The 20744-nt window shown below is 35.3% G+C and overlaps 1 pseudogene across 1 annotated transcript in view; it reads left to right on the forward strand.

Moving 5' to 3' along the window:
• The window catches only part of LOC149557230 (large ribosomal subunit protein uL10z-like), a 42436-nt pseudogene extending 23356 nt beyond the window's left edge, over positions 1 to 19080 (forward strand). Inside the window, exons 6-7 of the transcript XR_016364856.1 lie at positions 14527 to 14565; positions 18014 to 19080. The product of XR_016364856.1 is annotated as a large ribosomal subunit protein uL10z-like (transcript). The remainder of the gene's footprint in view (positions 1 to 14526; positions 14566 to 18013) is intronic.
• The last annotated feature ends 1664 nt before the right edge of the window (positions 19081 to 20744 follow it).

Genomic DNA, 20744 nt, shown 5'->3' on the forward strand with positions numbered 1-20744 from the left:
GAGTGATGGTCAATGACAACGATTTCATGGAAGGATCTCCCAAGACTACCTCAACTTACAATGGTGGATAGGAAATCAAGCAGAGTGATAATAAATATTCGAGAGTTGTGGGTATTTCAAGAGCGTAGAGTTGGTTTTTGCATACCAGACTTCACAGGGAATGACTCCTTGGCAAATGCCAAATTTTTGGATTTGAACCAAACATGTCTGAAATAAAAAATTCAGAATATTAAATATTTTTGGGTTCGAACCAAACAGTCCAAATTTAAATTCTAAAAACCATAATCCGGATTTCAAGTTCGAGTATCCCAAATCTAGGATTTTGAATGCCAATTCTCAAATCATATTCCAACAACCAAACGAGCCCTTAGCTCAGCTAATGGCCTCCATCTGTAACATTTTAGGGGTAACATACCTTTTCATTTTAGGGGAAACATATTTATATTTTTTGGTACCTTTCCTCAATCTTCTTGCAAAACTAGCTTTAAGTTCTTCATCTTATTCTTCATCTTCATAATGATCAGGTTCTTCCTCAACCTTTGTTGCTTGGAAAGCTGTCTCAAGTTTGCTCTTGCTGGTGCCAAACTTTCCCAGCTCAAAATCCAAGAAAGTACCAAACAACTGTTCTTTTGTAAGAGTTTGTGCACCATACACTTCTTTATTAGTTGAAACCTTATAACTGTAACTGTCAAGTAATGTCATCAAGATCTTCTCCATAAAGCCTTCATTAGTTATATTGCCGCATTGATCCTAGATATCATTAACTGCACTCTCAACTCTTTGAAAGTAACTCTTGATATCTTTACCATCTTCTGTTCTAAGATTTTTATAATGTCTTTTAGCTGTCAACTTCTTAGATAATTTTACTTTTGCATTTCCTTCATAGATCTCTTTTAACTTTTCTCATACTTCATAAACAGTCTTCAAAAAAATAACTTTAGCAAGTTCTGTTCAGATAAAGCACTAGTAATAGCATACATTTCCTTCTCATTTTCCTAATATGCTTCAATCTCATTTGTTGTCTGCAAGCCATTTGTAGGGAACACATACTTTGTCTCAACTTGCTTCTAAGTTTTGTAACTTCCTGCCGATACCAGGCATCCTTTCATCTAATCTTTCCATGAAATTCAATCAGGTCCATCAAACATAGGCATATTCAATTTGTGCCCCATTGGATCTGCCTCAAGTCGTCAAGCTCCAAACTGAGGAATCGAGCTTTGACACCAGTTGTTGAACAAGGTGAAAAACTGAGAGGGGATGAATCAGTTATGTCTGCACAACTAATTAAAATTTTTAAACTATCAGTAAACACTTAACATACATCCGTTGCTACTTAAGATCTTTCATATAAAAGCACAACAATACACCATCAAAAGATAAGCATTAAAAGTGCAGGTACCTTGACACAATGAACACCACATTTATATGTGGAAAACCCAATTTGGGGAAACTGCAGAGAAGCTAATTCTCATGAAATGTATAACATGAGTTAAGGTGATTCAAAATAGGTGATTTAGTACAACAAGGCTAACTGCCTGAACAAAGGTTATTGCCAGTAGGGTAACTACTTGAATAGCTACGCCCCAAATATAGAAAGGCTCTTTGCCAATACAAAGGCTTGCTAACAAAATGAAAACTGAAACCAAAACAACGTATTGTGTCAAGCCTTTGCAAATTCTAGTTAAGAACTATTTGCACCTCCTTGATCAACTTGTCTAAGTAGTTCTTACTTTCATTAAATATATGAATGCACTTGCTTGCTTACATGCTTGCTTGCATACTTGCATCATGCATGCCGATGTCGAGTGCACAACCAAAAGTGTGCTTTTTGGGCTTTTTTTTTAATTTAATCACCAACAATCAACTCTTCACTCCTACCTTCTCCAATCACTTCCTGAAATATATTACCCCTCCAAATGCTCTACACAACCTACACAACTTTTCGGACTACATAGGGCTTTTATCAAGATAGAGCAATTTTGTGCTTTAGGGACAATTTCCCTCAACTTGGGTCAAATTATGGAAATCTACCCTTCACCTTTCTCTCGTTCAATCTAATGGTTTGAACATCATTCTTTGGTCATATGCATGGGAATTCAACCATTTGTTGGGTTCCAAGACACCCACCATACAACTATCCCTTATTGGGCTAGTAGGCTAACCTGGAAGCAATTAGGTCACCCTTAAATGAAATTTGACCTTAACTCATGAATCTCCCAAATGACTTGGCAAACAAATTGCAGTTTTGAGTACCCTTTTGGGCCTTCTTCAAGATTCCAGAGTGGCAAGATTTGACTCTACTCTAGCACCCCTTAAACCCTACTATGTTCTGAGACCTAATGGGCCTAATTAGGCTTGGTTAACAAAGAAAGTGCTAAGAAATGGATCATAGAACCAATTCAACACTTCATAGATGTTCTCCTACCTCGATATGTTCCAAATCCACTCTTTACCAAGTCTTTTCTCCTAAATACATGGTCTTATTTAGCCCAGGACTTGATGGGAAAATTAGCAAACAAGCACTTCCTATCCCGAGCCTTGGGAATCATAAAGTACATATACCTAACTTGCATTTCCCAAGTGGCTATGGAATTTCTGGCGAAATGTCAAGTTAGGGTTCCATCTTTACAAAAAAAAAATGGATCTTCCTTCAAATTCAACCAAATGAACTCAAATTAAGTGCATATGAAAGAGAACTCAATCTACTATAGTCCCTTGTGATTAGATCTGGCACACCAATCCATATAGGGCCATACAATCACAGAAAACATAGCAAATGGATAGGAAATCAATGTTGTTTCATTCAATAACCATCAATTACGTACAATCTCCAACCCCTGACCCCATGGATGGGTCCAATATGCCTAAATAGACTTGCCCTAACAATCACAACTGATTTTTGAAAAGTTATGATTGTTTGGGATCAAGTTGCAACTCTGAGAAACTTTTTGAAAAGTTGCGTGACAACAATTTTGCAACTTTTTGAAAATGTTGCATCTTTTTGCAATTTTGTTCCTATAAACCCTTTATTGATTGAAACATGTTCTAGGACCTTTTCCAAGGTCTTTATTAGGCAAAACGTCATAAAAACTCCTGACACCCTTTTTTAGACTCCTACCATGGTCCTATGGGTCTAACGAGACCCAAGGTTTAGAAAGCACCTATGGGACTCAGCTTTACAAAGTGGACCCAATGACTTCATAGGTTGATCCAGAGGATCCAAACCTCGTATTACATCCTATTAGCCTCCTAGATGCTCAGTTTACATGAGGTGCCCTGCACCATACTCCTGTGGCCACAAAGAACTCAAGTCTCTTGAGTTGGGATCTTTGCCAGTTTTGCTCTAGTCTTTTCAACTTCCTCTGCCATTCATGTGGCATCTTCCAAGGGTTTGTTCCTCCATTTGACTAGGAATTCATAATAGGCAACCCTCCTTCTCTTCTTGCCTGTACTCTTGTCCAAAATGTACTCAATCTTAGGCTTGAGTTGCTATGGGAGATCTTTCACCAACATCGTTTGATCACCTACATCACGAACATCACTAATAGGACCTTTATATGCATAAATATCAAAAACATTGAATATTGGAGATAAGCCAATATCAAGGGATAAATCTATTTTGTACGCATTGTTCCCTCACTTCTTAAGGACCTTACAAGGACCTATCTTCTTCATCATAAACTTGGTGTACTTCTCCTTAGGCAATCTCTCCTTTTTGAGATGAATCATCACCATATCTCCCACCTAGTACAATGAGTCTTCTTTTCTTGTCAGCAACTTGTTTATATTTGTCTGTACTATGCTCCAACTTATCCTTGACTTGTTGATGGATATCTTTCATCACTTTTGCAAAATCTTTTGCTTGTTCACTTCTTTTATCAATGTCACTTGCATCCCTTAGCTCCAAGACGCCTCTTAGGTGTGTGCCATAAACAATTTGGAATGGACTTAGACCAATGCTCCTGCTCATTGAGTCATTATATGAGAACTTTGCCTGTAGCAAGATAACATCCCAAGTGGCTCCATGTTCTTTTGTTAGGCATATAATAGGTTGCTCAGAGACCTATTGTGTAACATGCTATTTTCCCGTAGCCAATTTAAAACTATAATTCTAGATACATCTATATTCATAATAGAATGACAAAGTGATAGGTATAACAACTACTTCATATGGAAAAGAAATTATACGAACTTATTCAGATATTGCCATTCACTTTAAAGAGACCAATAACGAACTAATCTAAAGTCACAAGAAATACAGTTATAACTACCATATCTATTTCTTTTCCATTCCTAATACAATCTTTCAAATGGTAGCATAAGGAAAATAACATAACCAAGTATCATGATTACATAATATTATGCCAAATGATAAATGATAATAAAAAGAATCAAGTACCAGATATGAAACAAATAATAGTGACTGTGTTGAGCAAGCCTCGACATTTGGTGGAGAGGAGAGGCATTGCCATAGGCTTAACGTCCCAACCATGGACCCTTATTTATTCCCACACAATCTCATTTGAGAAAGGCCCTCCCTACCAGGGTTAGGCTTGGGGCACCACGACCCTGCCACTTGAGTGGATATCCTCCATCAACCTATTCATGGCCAGCTAGTATGAAAAGCATGCCACTAACCTACCTTGTCGATGGATTTCAATGGGCTATTAATTATGCCCGATGACCCACCGCTCGATTTGACAACGAGAGTTATATATTGGACAACCATGAGATGACTCATTTATTTAGTGCTGTTTTATATATATATATATATTACTGATTATCTTGTTTTTGCTATTGTAGGCATGTTCTCTCCTCCCACCCTTTATCTTGATCATTTTGGTCCTTATGAGTACTTCCTAGTAGATCCCTCGAGTAAAGTTTCAGTTCTGGTATAAATTTGCATTTCTGATATCATATTCATATACAATCTTTTTTATCATGGCAACAAATACTGTACATATCTTAGAGGCATATTGCCAACACATCTATATAAGTGAGCGTATTTAAACAATATGTGCAGTAAAGTGCTTCGATGCTTCAAAACATCATATTTTACACATAATTTGTAAGGAACATATGCATGGCGGATTACTTCCAGCAATACATTGAAAACATATGAAGTTCACATCTATGAAATCATCATTCGATCTTTTTGCTGTAGCATAAAAGAATAATGAAATGCATAACCTTACTGTACTGCTAGAAAGAGGTGCATTGCCTTGTACGAGTATAAATTGATATCCTCGTTTGGTAGATGAAATGAAATCTGAAGTTGGATGCTAAAAAGATTTGACATCTCTGAAAACCACAAATGCTTAGCTCTTGAAAGATATAGGAGCTTGTAGTATGGCTTAAAATTATTGCAAGAAGAATATATAGAATCACAGAGCTAAATCTGGAAGAATGCTCGCATCGTTATGGCGAGAAGATAATAAAATAGTCCACAAATGCATGCTTGGTTACAAGAAAGGCTGAGGTGGTGGACACATAGGCAGGCATCAGTTCCATAAAACATTACGTTTCCATCAGCTCAAAAATAAATAAACTCCATGGGTTGAAATATTTGGAAAGAACATTTGAGAAATATAAGGCCGACGAAAAAGATAGGCAATCACTCAAAATCAACTGGGAACAATAATAATGATAAAGGTTCTGATGGAGTCCTAATTTTTAAATAATTACTAGGGCCTTTATTTGGGAACTAATGATTTGAGAGTTTATATATATATATTTATTGATATCAAAGATCAATAGAAAATGATGTAAAGAACGACATAAGTGTAAAGTCATAGAGTTGGACATTGGAGGCAATGATGTGGACACATTACCATCCATTCTCTTTGAACTTGATGCTTTATGGAAGATGATTTTGAATGAATGCAAGAAACCGAGGAGTTTGCCAAGACCCTTTTGGAAGCTCCAATGTTCGAAGATGATGGATCTAAGCTATTGTTCAACTTTGTGATTTTGGGTGGTACATTTTCTATTATAGAAACCTTAAAGAATCTTTCTGAAAATACAGGTTCGCTGACCTCAGATAAGGAAATTGATTTTTCATACTGCAAGCACCGACAATTAAGGAAGGGGCCTCACAACAGTTTGAACACGTGTATAGAAGTTCAAATGTTATACGCAATTAATTGCATCATAATAGATGTCTGCAGATTGGGACCATGTAATTGTCCAAGTTTGTAGATGTATTAATTTGCAGGGCCGTCTGGCAGCCTACAGATATATTAATCACTAGCATTTAAAGAGGAATAGGGTCAGATAGTACCAAGTGTGTTTGGTAAAAATATTATAAGCTCTTCTCCAGAGTATTTTGCTAAAACACAAGCATACAAACGCTAAGTTGATAGACATGATTCATTGTTGCCAGAAAAATGAGCACAATTTGTTTTACAATTTTTTTTCCGGTAGTAAGAATACAAAAATTGATAAACTGTGAAGGACTGGTGATAAAACAAGACATGCCTCCAACAATATTTGACGGTGAGAGCCATTTCTGCACCAACAACATGTTATGTGTGTTTGAAGGTGTGTTGTCCAGTTTGAAGCGTTGAAAAAATGTTGCCAGATGTCTTGAGAAAGCAAGCAACAGAGTTGAAGGATGCTAGCAGTTGTCTTTGCCATATATTAGTGTTTCTCACACACAGGATCAGAAATGATGTTTTACATATAACTCTGCAATGATATTAGAAATCCAATGATCAACATGATCTCATTGGTGAGAAATGCGAATAGAGGCAAATCCTTGATGAATGGCAACGAAGGCATGAGATTCAAGTCTTTGCATGACCATTGAAGGGCAGAGTTTGCGGCATATAAGAGGCACCGGAATATCACGAACTGGTGAGTCAATGAAATGATTCAGTTTTCAGAAGCATTGTCTACGCCCTGGCAAACAAGACGTCCAAAACATAGTGTTTCATAGTTGAAGAAGTGACAAATATATTACAAAGTCAAAAACAAAGGCAATTATAAATTCTTCACCGTGAATGGTAAAGTTCGTTTGAGAGAAATCTGTCAGAATATGCATATGACCAAGGAATTTGGCAAAGACTGAGAAACACAGGGATATGATTTCCATGCGAGTCTTTTTCAAAAAACAAAAGGTGTCATGAAAGCCACCTTTGCTACATGCTGAGGATATAACAAATACACCATCCAAATTGAAGGTTAAAGGAAGGAGGTTTGCAAACTGGACGTATGGACTTACAATACTCTGATAGGGGCTTACGGTTTTCATGAAATGCCAGATGATGCTGTGAGAGTGGTCAACGGAATGCTCAGTGTCGTTTGGCGGTTCCAAATTTATTCTTCAGATTTTGTTTATTAAAACATAAAATTGTGATGTGCAAAATTAACTAAATAAATAAAGGCAGAAGACATGTCACTTCAAAATCTTTATTCAAAAGTTATGACACTCAGGAAATTAAAAGAGATATAAGTAGTGGAAGGATATTGAAGAAGGGGGATATATTGAAAACAGAACACATTCAGAGAAGTAAATGAGAAATATTCAGATGTAGAAGAAGGGGGATATATTGAAAAACAAAGCGTATTTGGAGAAGTAAATGAGAAATATTCAGATCTTGTAAGGAGGAATAAGGAGTAGAAGGGCATGGCTTTTAATGTAATTTGATATTATATTGTAATGGTAAATAAAAGTTCTTTGTTTTTGTTCAAGGCAGAGATCTAAATTACAATTTGGATTTGTCCTTTGTGATCAATAAGGTGATTATTGGATTATTTCCAATAGTGCTTATGTGTTAGACTTGTCATAGCATTCTTTGATAATCAAGGATACGTGTGAAATATATGTGTTTCCTCATCTTTGTCTAATTGGGCTTCCCACCAAAGAAGTTAGAATCCTTTTAGACTAGCATTGAATTGCATAAGGTGATTTGTCTTCTATAGCACAGGAATAATTGATGATATGTTATAGTATATTGTCTCATAAAATTGTACATAAGAGTCTTCATTGTGTTAACTCTATTGCCCGAATAAGCTGTAATGTCCCCTTCTCTGCGCTAGGCCTTTTGGCACCTTGCTCGTCTATCTTTCCATCCGGATAGGCTAATGGCATTTATTTTGAGGATGCCAGCCAGTCACAGGATTCTATTTGGTTTCGTTGGGGAGATATTTAAGTGTGGAGCTTCCTATAGTTAAGTCACTTTATTTTATAAAGTTGATTTATAAAGTTACTTTATGACAAAAGTAACTTAAGTGACTAAAAGACAAAATTGGCTTTAATCCCACATTGCCTTGTTTGTATTTCCCCTCATATTGTGGTTATAAAAGTGTGGAGCTACATTGGAATTGACACCATGAGATATAATATCAATAGAATATAAACAGGTTGCTTAAATGTGACTGTGCTTTCTCGAGGACAAAATCCCTTAAGAAGTTTGGAAGGCTGGACATAGCCCCAGTATTCCTTGTGAGATTACATCAGGTTCAGGTATGGAAAGTGCAGAATAATAGTGTTCCATCAATTCCCACATTCAGTGGTAATTGATTGACAGTATTGGTGCATTATTTCTATAGTAGTCGGTTGGCAGTATAGTGCATTTGTTTCAATCAACATCCCATCATGTTAGCAGTGAGGAATATTGGGGAAGTTAGTTTTCATTAGCAAGGAGAAGCCACAAGACCAGGATCCACGATAGATGCAGAAAGGAGGAGTTTGTAATACCAGACGTGGCCCATATAATCCTTGTATATGCATACATACTGCAGTATAAGAGAGGGTTGAAGCTCAGTTGCAGGAGGACCACAATAGTGCTGGACTACTATTACAGGAGGCCAACAATAGTACTGCTGCGACAGTAACTCACAGGGAGTGAAAATCGAAGTGTGGAGCACAGGTGTCTTCAAATACTGATTGGGAAGCAAGCACCATCTTCGCAGTCTGATATACCAATGCCGGGAGGTCTGAATGCTATGCAAAATGGCTGCTAGTGAGACATTGTGTGTCTTAACCATTGACCGCAAGAGTGGTACGTATCGGGTGCAAGTGAGAAGGTCATAAGGGGTGCTGGGAGGCCGTATACCCAGATCACTACGCAAGGGTAAGCTCCAGCAGCAGGTGTGAATACAGGAGTGACATCAGTGTTGGTATCTTGAAGAGCATGCCAGCGTGAATAGTACAGACTGCTAGTCAACCACGGTTACCCCAGGTTCCATTGTTATTTTGTTTTTGTGATTGTAAATCAATGTTTTAGTGATTCAACCATGAATAAGAATGTATGACCTCCTTCAGTAATTATTCCCTGCATATTCAATGGTAGACAAATCGTTGTACTAGGTCTATTCTAATTGGAGAATAATATGATTTCAGTACTGCTTCCTTCCAAGTTTTCACATTGTATAGAATTTCCAGAGTCATATTTGTTGCATTTCTGGAGTCAGATTATTACATAAACAAGGCACTGGTCTTTGAAATCATTAAAATAGAATTGTTCGGTTTATAGTTGAAGTCTCTGGTTAACTGCCTGCAACTATCCCTTTATACTTCTCCAACAATTCCCTTGACCTCTTTAGGTCCTACTTTTCTCTCTTGCCCTTTATCTTTAGGCTTTTTTACTGGACCCTTCTTAGGCCTTACAACTATGGCAAAAAATGGGGTATTCTTCTCTTTTAGGGTCTCCATAAGACTCAGCTATTGGACTAACTCAATGGGTACAGACAATAAAGAGAGAAGTATTGTATGCTAGTATCCTTGTATAATGTCTAGGAACTTCTTGAGTTATTAATTCATGCTATAACTTTGAGATAGTGAATCTTGTATGCTCTAGCATTGGTATTTCCCTTTGGGATAGTTTATTTCTGTGAACTATTTGTAATCTCTTTATGAAGTGCTTTCAGGATGGATCAAGAAGCATAAGAGATTTTATTCAAGGGAGAAAGAACTTGATGCTTACAGTTATGAGACTGAGTTGATGGCTGAAACATTTCTAAAAGAAGAGGAAATAACATTCAGAGGGAGTCTGGCACATTAGTCGGAGGTTAACTTGGAAGTCAAGAGGTTGATGCATGCTCTTGGAGCTTTAGAAGGGAGCCACATTAGCATGTATGTCTGGTGTAGCAAACCTAGGGATAAATCCACAATTTATTACATTCACTCATGTTACTATGGCATCAGACAAGTACATTTGTGTATGGGACATTGCTCTTGTGAACAATGTTGTGATTATTAAACTTCGAAATCATGTGCCTGATGTTGAGTCTATTGGAACAAGATATTTTCCATGATTGGAGTATATGAATAGGGCATGCCTCCATCACAGAAGGAGCAACTTAAGGATCTACATCAGTTAACAACTTAACATCTAACGATATTGATTCAGAGGGAGTAGACCATGCCGAGATGATTTCTCTAACATTCAATTGATGTACGTTATCACTAAAGAACAAACAACCGACATTCTCACCAAGCCTTGTGCTAGAGAGAAGTTTGTGTACTTTTAGGGTAAACTTAATACGTTGGAAAATGAAGCCTTAGCGGAAAAGGAATTTCAGCACCAGTGATCTATTAATTGTATCTTTATATATTCTTCCCTTTGAGAGAAAATTTTGAGTTGAAAGTCTGTGTTTCCACCCTCTAGGATGAGCCATGATGGATCCACCCTTTCATATGTTTTATGGTGGATGTCAAGTGTTTGAGACTATGACTTAATTGGTTCAATGATTAATGGGCACCTGTGAACATAATTAAGAGATGACAATCTCTCAATGATGAACAGTTATACATCTTACCATCATTGTGTGGTGACGATCTCACAATAGTGGTGGATATCACGTAAGGTGGTATCAATGAAAATCCATAATGGTGGATATCACGTGAAGTGATATTTATGGAAAGCCATAAGTGGTGGATATTCCATGAGGTAATATCTATGAAAATCTATTATGATGGATATCATGAGACTTGATAACTGTTGACATGTCATGATAGTTGATATCTCTTGAGTGATATTAACTGTGTGGTGGATATCATGAGAATTGATATTTATGGATAGCCACAATGAGTTATATTACTAAGATATTTCATGGTGGATATTATGTGATGTAATATTTGTGGATATGCCATGAACATATATCCTTATGGCAGGCATCATGTGACTTGATGCCTATGCACATATCATAATGGCTATTGTGAGTATGGTGAATATCATGTGACTTGATATTCGTGGACATGCCATTACTCCTGATATTATTGTGAGGTGGCATCATTTATTGTGGATATCACAAGACTTGATATACGTGGATATGCCATAACTCCTATCTCTCTTACACAATATATGGATCCATTGTGTTTACTTGAGGATAGTAATTATCCTCCCTAGTTAAGAGAGAGTGTTAATGAATTGTCGCTTCGGTTGGATATTCCTATCGATGAAATCAGATGCATAAGTGGCCTATCAACCTTTGAGCATTTGATTACTACCCTTTTATATACTATTATGCTTATGGTTATCACAATACATGATTAATAATTAACAAATTAACAATCATGTGTATCTATCTATCTATGTATATGTATGTGTGTGTGTATCAATGTTCCACGGGGACATGTCCCCTATGATTTTGTAGTCCTATCCGTCGTGGAAACGAATTCGGAAATGTCCCCAAAATGGGCCAGTTTTTTTTTTTGCAGGAAACTTGGGGATGACCAGCAGTATCAGGGACTGCTTTGTTGTCCCTAATCTGTTTCCGAAACTGCTGGCTGTTTCCTTTTTTCCAGCCAGTCGGGTAAAGGCAAAACACCGCCCAAAAAAATAAAATAAAACTGTTGTCCATGTGGGGCCCCTAGTTGTCTTAAAGACATAACAAAAATATGCAAACCATATTTGGTCCTTTAAAAATTTAAACCACTAAAACACAAACTCTTCTACTGTTTTTAAAATTTGACATACTTGCTAAGAGGAAGGAAAAAAAATATAGAGCAGCAGCAGTTGCGAGGAAAGATTGCATTTAGTATTTACTACTTACTATTTTAGTTGGACTTCTCTTTATTTCATTATGATTTCATGCATTATACTTGGACCCTTTAGACATTTTGATTTTTGCTATATATGTATGTGATATTGTTATAATGGAAGTACTTAGTATTTGTCATTTGATAATTTTCCATGTATTGTTCTTCTAAAATGTCTATGGTGAATGGTTTATCAATGTTATGATATGCATATTTGAATTCTGTCTCTCTATATAAAAAATCCTCTTATGTTTTTAATCGCCGTACCCTGAGGTTCCGTCCCTTAAATTTTGGCTTCGACTTGTAATCGTATTGGAAAAACGTCCCCATTCCAAAAACTCCGGAGCATATATATATATATATATATATATAAATTATTAAATATGCATGTATGCATGATTGAGTTTCATATAACAATTATTAATCATGCTATTGATATTAAATCATGTTGTTCATACTATGGATATTAATAATGCTGTTAATATAAATCATAATGTTGATATTAATTGTAACTTGAATCGATAATGAGTATTGATTAAACAACATACATATCAATTAGTATATTGATTAGTTAGTGATTGGTCATGAGACATGTCACTACGTGAACTATGATAGTGTAGAGACATGACCCTAAGGGTGACATGTCTCCATCAAGGTTGCATGGGTACTCGTACCCACACCCTTGGTACACATACCCAAGTACTGGGTACATGTATCCCAAGTACTGAGTACTCAGTGGATAGCATCATAGCTAAGGATCTTGATTAAGATTCTTGATTTTTTTTTTCAGTTTTTTGTTTGCGTATATCAGCTTCTTGTTTGTCAAGCTTAATTCAATACCTAATCAGTTTGAAACTTTGATACAATATTGATTAACAATAAATTTTATCACTGTTCAAGTCAGAAGTTTACCATTTGCAATATGTCACTGTCATATGATTTATGACCACCTTGTTCATGTTTAAAGTTTTCCTTCTTTGTTATGCATCTAAACATTTATTGTATACTATTATTACAAACATATAGCAAATCTGAAACTGAAAACAATGCATTACATTTGCAAACTTTACCACTGTTCTTGTTTTGAAAAACCATTGTCATGACTCATAATTTCAGATTTTCTATAAATATAAAAGTATAGTTTAAACAAAGTTTGACATACCCAAGTACCCCCGTCCCCTATTTTGGAAAATAGGCGTACCCATACCTATACTGGTACCCTAAGTACCTCAAGTACCCCCTTCCCCGTGCAACCTTGGTCTCCACACTATTATACATATATTGATTGACCCAAGTATCTTGCAATGTTCAAAAAATCATTTAGTGCAAAGCAAGATAGAGAAGCAACATATCACAGAGAATCGGCATATACATCTGAAGAACAGTTATTAAAATTCAAATTCCTATAACCCTTAAATCTGATTAAAATCAGCACACTTTTGCGTTCAAATCAATCAAATTCAGTAGAAAACATTTTTGTGTGCATTGGATACATTTTATTGTCTTAAGATAATCTGGTTTAACTTTTTCCACTTTAAAGTAACTCACTTCAATAGAATTTTTGCATGACATAGAATTCAAATGTTTAACAATATTAGTAGGAGAATATACCCCTGCTGGATTGTTTAGTTGATTTAGTGGCTTATATTCTTAGCAAATTGTATAAATTAGATTTGGTATTTGTTGTAATGCACCATACAGACTGCAATTTAGTTGTAACAATGTTTACAGATCATTAGAGAATTGGAGATTTTGTTGCAAATTGTCTGTATGATTATCAGGCAGATGTGTTTTTTTTTTTTTTTTTAATGTTTGATTGGCTGAAATGCTGAAATATGTACCGCTAGTTTGTTTTGATCTGGGTAGAATGCATTATGCTTTGGCAGTGTACTGTAAGAAGTCTAAAATTAATAAAGGTTTCAATATTGTTTCTTCTCTCTATTGCAGCTAGTTTTTAGGATATTTGGAGTCCCGACTTATTATTTATGTGATCCCACATTAAATGCTATTCTGGTGTGTCTCATATTGTCTGAGTGGGATCTTGAAGAGTCTCTGTGCTTATGTTGGTTTTCTCCATGGTTTTTCCGTTTTGGCTTGTGAATTAACAATTTGTATCCTTCTTCTGTATCAATGACCAATATCTATTAAATGGCGGATTGATAGGCATTTTTTTTTATATCCAAGGATATTTCTGGTCTTTTATGTTTTGGAAAGTGTGCATGGAAAGAAGCAATGCAGTTTATGCGAAATGATTTCTTTAGAACCATTATGTTCCCAGAGTGATGGTTTGTGCATTCTTCAATCTGGGATTGGAGCTTCAGAACTACTAAGATTTATAATTCAAAATGTTGCTTGGTCTGACTTTTGTTTGTTCTTGGTATGTAATACTTCTAGGTGTGATTCTGAAGGTCCCATTGGTGGTTTGCCCCTCTGTTCTATGGCATGTTTATGTAGAGTAACCATGTCAAGAGTTGCATATTGATGATTTATGGTTGTAATAGTAAACTATTAGCTGACAAAATATATCTTTATCCTTGCAGAAAATGAATCAAGTGAGCCTGGGGAAACTTGCATGCAAGGTATAGTTATTATTGACATAATTTTTGAAAGATTTGAGATGAGATCTTGTTCATGTTGATATTTCTATTCTTGGAGGGGATAAATGAAAAAATGTCGGTAATTAGCACCTAATATTTTGTTTTGAAACATGTAAAGTTGGAAATTATTAAGCAGTAAATTGGAAAATGACAATAATTGATTGTTCTAAGGTATGAGATTACAGTGCGTTATGAAATCAATGATTTACTATTTTGAATTTTCCTAAATCATATTTCTAGTTATTTATTAACCAGACATGTATGATTGGAAATATATTTTTTAGGATGTATAACATTCTGCTGCCAGTTAAGCAAACTGTGGCATCAGGTGTACAGCTAACTGCCAGGTCTGAGGAGCCTGCACTTTTCAGATTTGTTTGGAAAAACATCCTAGGTTCATCCCTTCTTATTTGTGTTGGAACAAGACTTGATCCTATGTGAATTCTTTGTGAGCCATTCAAATGCACAAATGGGCTAAGGGCTACCAAACAAATCAGACAGCTTTGACTGTTATACATGTCTAAGAAATTTAGGATACATTTCTTTGACGTCTATAGGTAGGTGGGAGGGACCTATGTGAAAGCTAATCGATATTTGGAAAGCGATTTTTTTTTTTTTTATTGTTGAGAGTTTTTGACAATATGTTTATTTGTGTCTATTGTTGCGATGTTGAGTTGAGAGTTTTTTTTATTTGTGTTTATTGTTGCGATGTTTATGTTTTTGACAAGGTTATTTGTCGCGTCTGTAGATTATAACCATGAGTGTAGGTCGTGGGTTACAAGTCATCCAAACTCTCTACTTTCCTGTCTACTTTTAAGGCATTAACTTCTCTGCTTCTTGTTCGCCTTCAGCGTCTCTTGAATGCCTTGCAAGTTTGCAACGAACGACATCTAAAACGAACTTGGCTTTCATTCCTCTCCATTGGTGAAGGCGTCTGAAGAAAACTGTTTCCTCTCCGTCGGCGGTTCGGGAATGATTAAATTGTATTTAACTTTTTAATAATGTTAAGAGATTATTTAATTTTAGGTTTTGGTTAATAGTTTTAGATTTTAATTATAGTATGTTTAATATTTTATTATTTTGAGATTATTTAATTTTAGATTTAGTTAATAGTTATAATTTTATATTATTGTATGTTTTGTTATTGTGATTAATTTTATATTATTTGTTAAAAATTGTGAACAAATTTATATTATTTGTTAAATATTAAAATGTAAAACATGTTAATATTATTTTATATTATATAATCATAAATAGTATATATTTATAATTAAACATGTACATATTATTTAATTTTATCAATTATTAAAATATATAATAATAAAAATAGCATATACTTATATTTTTTTGAAAATTACATTAAGGCGAATTTAATGTCGAATTTTTTTCGATATTTTTGACTTGTCGAACTTCATCCGAATTTCAAGGTCGTTGAACTCGAACTCGAACTCGAACCTTGTGACTTAGATGTTTATCAATATTTATCAATTTAATTAGTAGGATTTTTTTCGATGGGTAATGAGCTGAGGCTAAATATTAGTCCCTACCTTATAAGGCAGCAAACTAATGTTCCCAATTTCCTTGTATCAATTTTCATGCCCAAAAAAAATTGTTTCTAAGCTAAGGTTTGTAGATTCAGTATGTTTAAAACTTTAAATTCATTTTCTATGCTCAAATTTTTTATTTCCTATTGGCCCTGGGGAAAAATTGTTTTTTGGGAATAAAAAAACCAAAAAGGCTATGGATGAGAATGTGATTAATTCTTGTCAGGAAATGGCCCACCGCGAACATTCCACATTACCACTTTGCACGGTTGTCAGAAATTTAGATACTTGTAAATCAAACTCAACTCTGGATCTATCTGAAAAGATAAAAAGACCTGTTTAGAGTATGAAAATTCATAGTGATGTTTTTTAATTTTATTTTTATATCTTTACATTTTTCTGTTTCAAACTTAACATATTAATAATTATATTTAGAAATATTTAACCACTCTACGCAATGAAGTGAATGACATGTTTTAACTACAGAACAAATCTATCCTCCAATTTTTACTAAGGCCAGGGACTCTAGCTCTAAAAGAGCTCTTGTTATTATTTGTTGGAATAGATAATAATAATTTGTTAAGCTCGAGTAGACTTGAACCCAAAACTTCCCAGATGAGAAGCCCACAACTTATGGTTGTACTATAGTTCGTTGATTTAGTGGGAGAAATATTCATTAAATGAATTGGGTTGAATTTTATTTAATTTATACTAAAAAAATTAATTGAACTAGTGCTACATTCATGTGTAATAGCATTAGAACAGAGCATACAAACTGTACTACTATCCAGAGAATCAAGAGAGATAACAAGGTGGAAAGCTGCAAATTCCTAGATTGCAGTCTATTAATAATTGTCACATTAAAGAATTGAACTTACAATTTGTGGAGTCATCATTTGTCAGAAATGGTAGTGGCATGTGTTTTTGCAGTGTAATCCTTTTAGTCAAAGTGTTATTTTTTATTCATCATGCATCTTACTGTACCATTTATAATCCTTGGCGTGTGTTTTTGAAGATCTAAAAAAAAAAGCGCTTATGCTATATTGATAATCAAAGAAAAAAAAAAAAACAGAGCATAAACAACGAACAACCGAAATCAGAATAAAATTCTGTTTTTATTGAATGTATGTTTCTGAAATTAAAGAGTACATTATAAAGAAAAACTGAAAAACTTGACCTTGACTATTGATGAAGGAAGATAATAAAAAAACCCTAAACAATAACATGCAAAAAGATTGCATGAAAATCAGAGTTTCGCATAATATGCAAACTAATTAACATGAAGAGTAATGCTAGTGAGGAGAAAATGGAGGAGGATACTGGTAAGGAAATTGAGGATAAAGGCCCTGCCGGTAAGGACAACAGTCAGAGTAAAGAGGAAGAAGAGGAGAGGACCCAGAACCTCCTAGATGAGAGGCCCACAACTTACCATTGTGCTATAGTGTTGCTTTAATAGAAAAAAATATTCATTAAATGAATTGAGTTGAATTTTTTTAATTTATACTAAAACAATTAATTGAACTAGTGGTACATTCATGGTAATAGCATTAGAATAGAGCATAAAAACTGTACTACTATTCAGAGAATCAAGAGAGATAACAAGGTGGAAAGCTGCAAATTCCTAGATTGCAGTCTATTAATAATTGTCACATTAAAGAATTGAACTTAGAATTTGTGGAGTCGTCATTTGTTGGAAATGGTAATGGCGTGTGTTTTTGCATTGTAATCCTTGTAGTCAAAGCGTTGTTTACTATTGATCATGCATCTTTTACTTGTACCATTTATAATCCTTGGCGTGTGTTTTTGCATTGTAATCCTTTTAGTCAAAGCGTTATTTTCTATTGATCATGCATCTCACTTGTACCATTTACAATCCTTGTTAACAGGATAAGGAATTTCGTTCAGTTGGCAAAAAAACATCCGACCCACTATCCACCAAACATAATGGAGCTGTTTCTGGCAATGATACCACATTGCTGTCCAGGTCCAAGAAAAAGATGGTTCACAACAAGAATGTGTACAAGTTGATTGAGCAATATGATCAGTTGTTAGTGTGCTCGGCCGACAATGTGGGACCCCATCAGTTACAGTCCATCCGTCAGCAGCTGAGGCCTAACTCAGTTGTTTTCTTGGGCAAAAATGCAATGATGAAGACAGCCATACAGGCCTTTGCAGAAAAGTCTGGGATTACTGTTTATCAGAACATAAAACCTCTGCTTGTGGGAAATGTTGCTCTTATTTTCACAAAAGGTGGCTTAATTGATGCTGTTGTACCCCCTGGAAACACTGTTCTAGAGCTTATGAAGAAGGGAGAGAAAGCCAGTTCTTCTGAAGCAGATTTGCTGGCCAAGCTTGGTATTCTTGCGTTGTCGCATGGACTAGTCGTGAAGGCTATGTATGGAAATGGGTCAGTATTTGATCCTGCTATTCTTGACATTGTAGAGGAAGAATTAAAGGAAAAATTCTCTGCTGTTTTTTCTTTGTGGCAACCATTTCTATCCCTCTCAACAATCCTACATTAGCGGTTGGCCCTTGTTAATTCATCAATGCTTAAAGAAATGTTCTAGCTTTTGCCCTTGCAATGGACTATTCTTTCCAACGTGGAGGGAGGAGTATTTGAAGGATCCAAAAAGTTTGCAGCGACTGCTGTTTCCACAGCCGATCAAAGTGAAGTGGAAAGGAAACCTCACCTAAAAGAGGAGCCTGATGAAGACATGGGTTATGGTCTAGTTTATTACGAGTGCATTGGGGCCTATACATCATGGCTGTCAGTAAAAAAATAACTTTCAGTTTTAAGGAATTCTTATATTCTTCCTTGCGAGATTATGAATTGGTTTAACAGGGTGCCATCGCTAGCTTTGCCCCAAATACATTGGTTTCAATTTAGTTTTGTATGTTCCCCAAACAAACTTTGACCACAACTATTAAAGTGAATAAATCTTTTCAACTGGAATGGGATGACTTGGGGCGTGCTCAATATTTTTATTTTATTTTCAAAATAAGATGAGTAGGCATTTTAATTTGTGGGATTGAACCCATTAAGGGGTGAAGTCATCATCTCAACATAGAGATATTATGGCCTCTTCACCCGGTAGTGGCTATACAGCCACGAAAACGGTTTTTTACATGTAACGTTTAACATTTTCTAACTTTTCAAAAAAATTCGAAGTCTTTCTCCTTCCTATGATAGATGGTTTTTGTGCCTGCATAGCCATTGCCTCTTCACCCTCTCTTCCCTTAACTAAGCTTCCGGAGTGTATAATCTTATAATTCACCATTGCTATTCAATTCTAACCAACTCAAGATATCAAGAATGTTTAGATTTTGTTTAACATATTAAGGCTCTTGCATGCATTTTGGAGTGCAATTTGTTTTTTTATTAAGTCCCGAAGATGAGGAATATGGTGTAGAAGGCAGCATGATGCGATAGTTAGCGAACCATGTGTTCTTTCTTCACGTTGACTATTGCAATTTGTGTGCTGAGTTTTGCATTTCAACCCTTAATTGCTTTTCAAAAATGTGTGCCACTAAATTTCTATCCCATTCAATTTAGAAATTTTACATATGTTGTAAAGATTGAAATATATGCCCAATTGTTTCAGTCGATTAAGGCTAATTTTGGAATCAGAAGACACGGTTTGATCCTCGGAGACAAGGCAGTCAAAAGTTTCATATCATGATGTGTGTTTCTCACAAAGTTGTATAATTTAAGTATCAAGTAATTATATATATATATATATATATATATATATATATATATATATATATATATATATATTGATGGAAACAACCGGATTACATAGATATCGGCATTTCTGCCTTTACAAGCTGATTACAACATTATGAGGTAGCATATATCTAAACCAGAAGCCGTCCTTCGGCTAAGCCGCCACGTGGGATCCAGTCCGTCAAAGTCACCCAGGGGTCGAACCTGGCCCAAACGCGTCTCCGGGGGTTTGAACCTTGGTGGATGGCAATTTCAACTGTACCATCATCCTCACCAATTGTGCCCAACCAATTGAGCCACAACCCTTTGACATTAAATATATTTTTGAAGGAGCATATGCTTCTATGTTAAGGATGCCCTGGAAAATATTTTTTAAATGCGATCAATAAAAACATCCTTTGATCCATGACAACCATGCTGATGTTAAAAGGCCATTGCATCAATAATACTATTTAACATCATTGGAATTAAAATAGTATAAATATTTCAATAAATTATTTTTTTCAATACATGAGAGAAGATTATATTCATAATAAAAAGCGAAATTACAAATTAGTAACTTAAAGGGCACTGCCACTGGAGGCTCATGGCTGCTGCAAAGACCTTTAATTGAACTGTGAAGCATCCCAGCCAAACTCTAATGAAGCTTGCACAAATTGGTTGCCTTTGGTGACAAACAATAATATAAAGGGTATGGTTTGCTAAAGCCCATTCATTTAAAAATATTATATTAAAAAATGTGGTTGACAAAAAACAATTTTTATGATCTTTTGTATTTTAGGATTAGTATTGAATATAATATTTTAAGGTAACAGAGGGGGAAAGATTGGCAACAATGATGATGAGGTAAGAGAACCATGAAGCGTCATGGAAAAAGGAAGATTGTCGTC

The sequence above is a fragment of the Cupressus sempervirens genome, chromosome 5 (assembly GCF_028749045.1).
Source record: "Cupressus sempervirens isolate cs-2001-9-10 chromosome 5, ASM2874904v1, whole genome shotgun sequence".
Lineage (NCBI taxonomy): Eukaryota > Viridiplantae > Streptophyta > Pinopsida > Cupressales > Cupressaceae > Cupressus > Cupressus sempervirens.